General features: G+C 38.5%; 1 pseudogene; it reads right to left on the bottom strand.

Moving 5' to 3' along the window:
* Position 1: 1 nt before the first annotated feature.
* LOC108522892 (developmental pluripotency-associated protein 3 pseudogene) lies at positions 2–496 on the bottom strand (annotated as a pseudogene).
* Positions 497–7,494: the final 6,998 nt, after the last annotated feature.

Here is a 7,494-nt window from a genome sequence, read left to right as displayed (position 1 = left end):
TTTATGGCTGAAGTGGCTTGGTGTCATAATTCCCTATTCTAGCATTCTCAGAAGGATCCCATCCATTAGACACGCAGAAACTGCAGGGACATTTGAATGGTCTTGATTCCTTCCTAACTCCCTTAAGCCCAGTGTTTGTTAGTATTCTTTCATGCGTACGAACTCTGCCGAGTAACATGTATCTGAATCTTGCCATCCTTTCTCTCTGCACAGACAGCAATGTTCTTACTCCTCTCCTCCTGTAAATCAAGTCATCTCTGATTTCCCTGAGGACTGGTGCTCTTGCAGCAATTCCATCTATCACTCGATGGAGTGACTCTTCTGGTAGAGGGGAAGGGGATTCATTAGTGGCGTTGATAGTCAAGTTACTAAGGTTCTTTATCAACATCTCGGAACAGATTTCAGAGGCCCCCGAATCGTCCCGAGAATTTTCTTGGGTCAGCATTTGTGAAGACTCTGGGATGGAGGTTGGATTAAACTGCTGTGATGGGTCCATCTGCGTCTATGAACAACACTAAGCTTCTCCTGGATCTTTGAAACCAAGCAGAAACTGATGACTGACCTTCAAATTGCTACAAGGTAGCCCGGAAAGAGGCTGAAAACCAGAGCTCCAACGAATGGTCAAAGAACCGACGTCGGTAGTGGTTACTTAAATTGATAGGCTCTTTAGTGGTGATGTCTGAGATTTTGGTGCACCCATCACCTAAGCAGTGTGCACTGTACCCAATGTGTATTCTTTTATCCCTCACCACTCCCCACCCTTTCCTGAGTCCCCAAAGTCCATAAGTCCATCGTATCATTTTTACGCCTTTGAATCCTCGTAGCTTAGCTCCCACTTAAGAGTGAGAACATACGATGTTTAGTTTTCCTTTCCTGAGTCACTTCACTTAGAATAATGGTCTCCAATTCCATCCAGGTTGCTGCAAATACCATTATTTTGTTACTTTTTATGACTGAGTAGTATTCATTCCATGGTATATATGTAATTTCCTAGATTGACTCACAGACCTCAAAACAGTGCTATACTTGCAACAGTTTTATTATGGTTTACAGATAAAATATATTTTGTTGATAGAACACACACACACACAGACAACAGCTTTATTATGGTTTACAGATAAAATAGATTTTGTCGATAGAATATATATATATATATATATATATATATATATATATATCTCACATTTTCTTTATCCACTTGTTGATTGATGGGCATTTGGGCTGGTTCCATATTTTTGCAGTTGATTTGTGCTGCTATAAACATGCATGTGCAAATATCTTTTTCGTATAATGACTTCTTTTCCTCTGCGTAGATACCCAGGAGTGGGATAGCTGGATCAAATGGTAGTTCTACTTTTAGTTCTTTAAGGAATCTTCACACTGATTTCCGTAATGGTTGTACTAGTTTACATTCTATCCAGCGGTGTAAAAGTGTTTTCTTTTCACCACATCCATGCCAACATCTTTTTTTAAAAAAATTTTTGTTACGGCCATGCTTGCAGGAGTAAGGTGGTATCACATCATGGTCTTGATTTGCATTTCTCTGGTAATTAGTGATGCTGAGCATTTTTTCATTTGTTTGTTGGCCATTTGTATATCTTTTGACAATTGTCTATTCATGTCCTTAGCCCACTTTTTGATGGAATTGTTTTTTTCTTTCTGATTTGTTTGAATTCCTTATAGATTCTGGATATTATAATAGTCCATTCTCAGATGTATAGATTGCAAAGATTTTCACCCACTCTGTGGGTTGTCTGTTTACTGACTTTTGCTGTGCAGAAGTTTTTTAGTTTAAGTAAGTCCCACCTATTTATCTTTGTTTTTGTGGTATTTGCTTTTGGGTTCTTGGTCATGAAGTCTTTGCCTAAGCCAGTGTCTGGAAGTGTTTTCCAGTCTTACCTTCTAGAATTTTTATGGTTTTAGGTCTCAGATTTAAATCTTTGATCCATCTTGAGTTGATTTTTGTATAAGGTAAGAGATGAGGATCCAGTTTCATTCTTCTACATGTGGCTTGCCAATTATCCCAGCACCATTTTTTGAATGGTTTCCTTTGCTTTGTTGAAGATCAGTTGGCTGTAAGTCTTTGGGTTTATTTCTGGGTTCTTTATTTTGTTCCCTTGGTCTATATGCCTGTTTTTTTTGTTGTTGTTTGTTTGTTTTTTTTGAGATAGAGTTTCACCTTTGTTGCCCAGGCTGGAGTGCAATGTCATCATCTTGGCTCACTGCAACCTTTGCCTCCCAAGTTCAAGCAATCCTCCTGCCTCAGCCTCCTGAGTAGCTGGGATTACAGGCACCTGCCACTGCACCTGGCTTCTTTTTTGTGTGTGTTTTTAGTAGAGACGGGGTTTCACCATGTTGCCCAGGCTGGTCTCAAACTCCACCTACCTCAGTCTCCCAAAGTGCTGGGATTACAGGCATGAGCCACTGCGCCCAGCCTATATGCCTGTTTTTTATACCAGTACCATGCTGTTTTCATGAACATGGCCTTATGGTATTGTTTGAAGTCAGGTAATGTAATGTGGTGCCTCCAGATTTGTTCTTTTTGTTTAGTTGTGCTTAGGCTATGCAGGCTCTTTTTTGGTTCCATATATGAATTTTAGGATTGGTTTTTTCAGTTCTGTGAAGAATGGTGGTGGTATTTTGATGGGAATTGCATTGAATTTGTAGATTGCTTTTGGCAGTGTGGTCATTTTCATAATATTGATTCTACCCATCCATGAGCATGGGATATGTTTTCGTTTGTTTGTGTCATCTGTGATTTCTTTCAGTAGTGTTTTGTAGTTTTCTTTGTAGAGGTCTTTCACGTCCTTGGTTCAGTATATTCCTAAGTATTGTATTTTATTTTTGCAGCTATTGTAAAAGAGGTGGAGTTCTTGATTTGATTCTCAGCTTGGTCATTGTTGATGTATAGAAGGACTGTTGATTTGTGTATGTTAACTTCATGTTCTGAAATTTTGCTGAATTTATTTACCAGTTCCAGGAGCTTTTTGGATGAATCTATAGGGTTTTCTAGGTATACAATCATACCATAGGTGAACAGTGACAGTTTGACTTCTTCTTTCTGATTTGGATGCCCTTTCTTTCTCTTGATTGCTTTGACTAGGACTTCCAGTAGTATATCGAATAGAGGTAGTGAAAGTGGGCATCCTTGTCTTGTTCCAGTTCTCAGGGGGAATGCTTTAACTTTTCCCTGTTCAGTATAATGTTGGCTATGGTTTGTCATAGATGGCTTTTGTTACCTTTCAGTATGTCCCTTCTATGCTGATTTTGCTGAGGGTTTTAATCATAAAGCAATGCTGGATTTTATCAAATGCTTTTTCTGCATCTATTGAGATGATCATATGACTTTTGGTTTTAATTCTGTTTATGTGGTGTATCACATTTATTGACTTGTGGATATTAAACCATCCTTGCATTCCTGGTATGAAACCCACTTGATCATAGTGGATTATCTCTTTGATATGCTATTGGACTCCATTAGCTTTTATTTTGTTGAGGATTTTTGCATCTATGTTCATCAGGGATATTGGTCTGTAGTTTTCTTTTTTGTCATGTCCTTTCCTGGTCTTGGTATTAGGGTGATACTGGCTTCATAGAATGGTTTAGGGAGAATTCCCTGTTCCTCTATCTTTTGGAATAGTGTCAATAGGATTGGTACCAATTCTTCTTGGAATATCTGATAGAATTCAGCTGTGAATCCATCTGGTCATGGACTTTTTTTGTTGACAACTTTTTAATTGCCATTTCAATCTCACTTCAATAACAGTGAGATTATTGGTCTGTTCAGAGTTTCTATTTCTCCCTGGTTTAATCTAAGAGGGTTGTACGTTTCTAGGAATTTATCCATCTCCTTGAGGTTTTCTAGTTTTAAGTGCATAAAGGTGTTCATAGTAGCCTTGAATGATCTTTTGTATTTTTGTGATATTGGTTGTAGTATCTCCCATTTTGTTTCTAATTCAGCTTATTTGCGTCTTCTCTCTTTTCATGGTTAATCTTGCTAATGGCCTATCAATTTTATCTGTCTTTTAAAGAACTAGCTTTTTGTTTCATGTATCTTTTGTATTTTTGGGGGGAGGGGTTTCAAGTTCATTTAGTTTTGGTCTGATCTTGGTTATTTCTTTTCTTCTGCTGGGTTTGGGTTTGGTTTGTTCTTGTTTCTCTGGCTCCTGAAGTGTGACCGTAGAGTGTCTGTTTGTGCTCTTTCAGACTTTCTGATGTAGGCATTCAATGCTGTGAACTTTCCTCTTAGCACCACCTTTGCTGTATCCCAGAGTTTTTGATAGGTTGTGTCACTGTTATTGTTCAGTTCAAAGAATTTTTCAGTTTCCATCTTAATTTTATTGTTGACCCAACATCATTCAGGAGAGGTTATTTAATTTCCATGTATTTGGATGGTTTTGAGGGTTCCTTTTGGACATGATTTCCAATTTTATTCTACTGTGGTCTGAGAGAGTACTTGCTATAATTTCAATTTTCTTAAATTTGTTGAGACTTGTTTTGTGGCCTGTCATATGGCCTATCTTGGAGAATGTTCCATGTACTGTTGAATAGAATGCATATTCTGCAGTTGTTGGTAGAATGTTTTGTAAATATTGTTAAGTACATTTGTTTGAGGGTATAGTTTAAGTTCATTGTTTCTTTGTTGACTTTCTGTCTTGATGACCTGTCTAGTCCTGTCAGTGAAGTATTAGAGTCCCCTGCTATTATTGTGTTGCCATCTATCTCATTTCTTGGGTCTAGTAGTAATTGTTTTATAAATTTGGTAGTTCTAGTGTTAGGTGCATATATATTTAGGATTATGATATTTTCCTGTTGGACTAGTCCTTTTATCATTATATAACGTCCCTCTTTGTCTTTTTTAACTGCTGTTGCTTTAAATTTTGTTTTGTCTAATATAAGAATAGCTATTCCTGCTCACTTTTGATGTCCATTTGCATGGAATATCTTTTTCCACTCCTTTAACTAAAGTTTATGTGAGTCCTTATGTGTTAGGTGAGTCTCTTGAAGGCAGCAGATACTTGGTTGGTGAATTCTTACCCATTCGGCAACTTTGTATCTATTAAGTAGAGCATTTAGGCCATTTACAGTCAATGTTAGTATTGAGATGTGAGGTACTATTGTATTCATTGTGCTGTTTGTTGCTTGTATATCTTTTTTTTTTCATTGTATTGTTGTTTTATAGGTTCTGTGAGATTTATCCTTTAAGGAGATTCTATTTTGGTATATTTTGGGGATTTGTATCAAAATTTAGAGCTCCTTTTAGCAGTTCTTGTAGGGCTGGCTTGGTAGTGGCAAAGTCAGCGTTTATTTGTCTGGAAAATACTTTATTTTTCTTTCACTTATGAAGCTTAGTTTTTCTGGATACAAAATTATTGACTGCTAATTGTTTTGTATAAGGAGGCTAAAGATAGGACCCTAATCTCTTCTAGCTGTTGGGTTTCTGCTGATAAATCTGCTGTTAATCTGTTAAGTTCTCCTTTGTAAGTTACCTGATGCTATTTTCTCATAGCTCTTAAGATTCTTTCCTTCATCTTGCCTTTAGACAACTTGATGACTATGTGCCTAGGTAATGATCTTTTTGCAATGCATTTCCTGGATGTTCTTTGAATAGTGATATTCCTGTGTGTCCTAAATTATTGTCAGTTTGATTTCATACCATATACATCATTCCTTCCTTTTTAACAGAATCCCAATTTTTTGAGGAAAAATAACATACAAGGTGAGAAACTAAATTTTTTAGCTTACTTTGCAGATACAGGTAGCCTTGACACTAAGTTCTGGGAAAAGCACATGGGTCACAGTTACTGTGTGAAGGTTCTAGGAATGTTTTCTTTTGTTGTTTGTTTTCATTTGCATGGTGGATAGGCATCCTTTGTCCTTCTCCCTTTATGAGGATATTTTTTCCTGGAATGTGGGTATTATACTTTATAAAAGAAATTACTTAAAATACTAGGCCAGTGAAAATTAATAAAGAGTAAGTAGAAGAATTATTCTGTCAAGCTGTCTGATGTCAAAGTGGTTAATGAGGACAGTGTTCCAAACTGAAAGTAGCCTTCAAGACTTTATTCACTTGCTACAATAGTTCAGGCAACAGACAAAGAAAGTGCCAGCTCCTCAATGTTTCATTTCACTCCATGCAATGGCATTGGGTGAGGGCCAGTCCGATGACAGGGAAGGCAGGTGGGTGGGTAGAGAATGCCTCACTGCTGAAAAACACTGAACAAAAGGCTTCTGCCATTTATGGACCTACACTAGGCCTACAGGGAGGAAAAGGGGAGGGCTAGCAGTGGAAAAGTACTGAGTCAAAGGGGAAAAGTGTCTTAGTCAGGGGCCCCTCACAAGGATGTCTCCGTGGAGGCACCCACCTTATAAGGAGGTTTCTGAGTGGAGGCACCTGGACTAAGCCTGCTGAATGTATAAGCAATGCTGGCACTAGGCAGGGGGTGGGAGCTGAGTACTTCTCTGCAGCTGTGTCCAGAAACTACAGTGCATTGACTGTGCATCAAATCTGATGTGGGTAGGGCAGTTTTCTGCCATGAGGCCTCCTAAGCAAAACTTGTGGTTGGACTTGAAGTATCACACACAGGAATTTGGCCTGGAACCAGACTCCTCATTACCAAGTAAGGTGGAATTTAAAGTTATAAGGAATAACAGGCATAAAAAAGGATGTTACATAATGGTAAAAGTCACAACTGATTAAAAGGATCTTATAGATCCCTTTGAGATAGAGCAGGGACCCCTCTTAGTGGCTTATAGCTCCCCTACCTTGAAAGCATGAAAATAAAGGAAAATCTTGAGTTCCTTCAAGGGAAATTCCAGATACCTAGTGAACTCTGGGCAGTAAATGAGCAACTTCATAAGCAAGGTTATAGTAGCTTAAAAATGATACCAAGGTAGTTAGAGTCATAAGATGTTTTGTTCTGTATAGAAACTAAAGATAAAATATTAACATGTGTCCCTGAATTATTTTTCAGAAACCTATACCCCACCAAATGGATGCACTGGCACATACATAGACCTCAGATAAGGGGGAAACAGAAGACTGAACTCCGACTGTGCTTCTTTGTTCTAAAATTCTTCTTGAGGGGCCTGGAGGAAGTCATACCCATGAGGCAGTGCTAATTCTTTTCTACTGACCTGAAATTTTTAAACAAAGCTTCTCTTTCTTAACCATTTACAAATCAGAAAATCTTTGAATTTACCTAAGATCTGTAAGACCGCATTTTAAGATATTCAGTGTCCCGACCTGCAGGACAGTCGAACAGACCCTGGAAGGGGGAGTGGGAATGGAGGAGACAAGAAAACACGAGAAATGGAGACAAGACAAATAGTCTGATCAAGTCTTGTTTAATGGTGGTGGTGCAATGCCTCATATAGGCTGGCAGGGGAAGAGGTTGGGCCTGGGCGGTAACGGGGGGCCGGGTTTTCTGAAATTACAATCGCGCTTGCGCCGTTGATTGGTAATTTTCCTGGGCACGGGATTGTGCCTGCACT

The sequence above is a fragment of the Rhinopithecus bieti genome, unplaced genomic scaffold (assembly GCF_001698545.2).
Source record: "Rhinopithecus bieti isolate Rb0 unplaced genomic scaffold, ASM169854v2 scaffold_70861, whole genome shotgun sequence".
In the NCBI taxonomy this organism is placed as follows: Eukaryota; Metazoa; Chordata; class Mammalia; order Primates; family Cercopithecidae; genus Rhinopithecus; species Rhinopithecus bieti.
The sequence above is the reverse complement of the archived record's forward strand: the minus strand, read 5'-3'. Positions and strand labels throughout refer to the sequence as shown.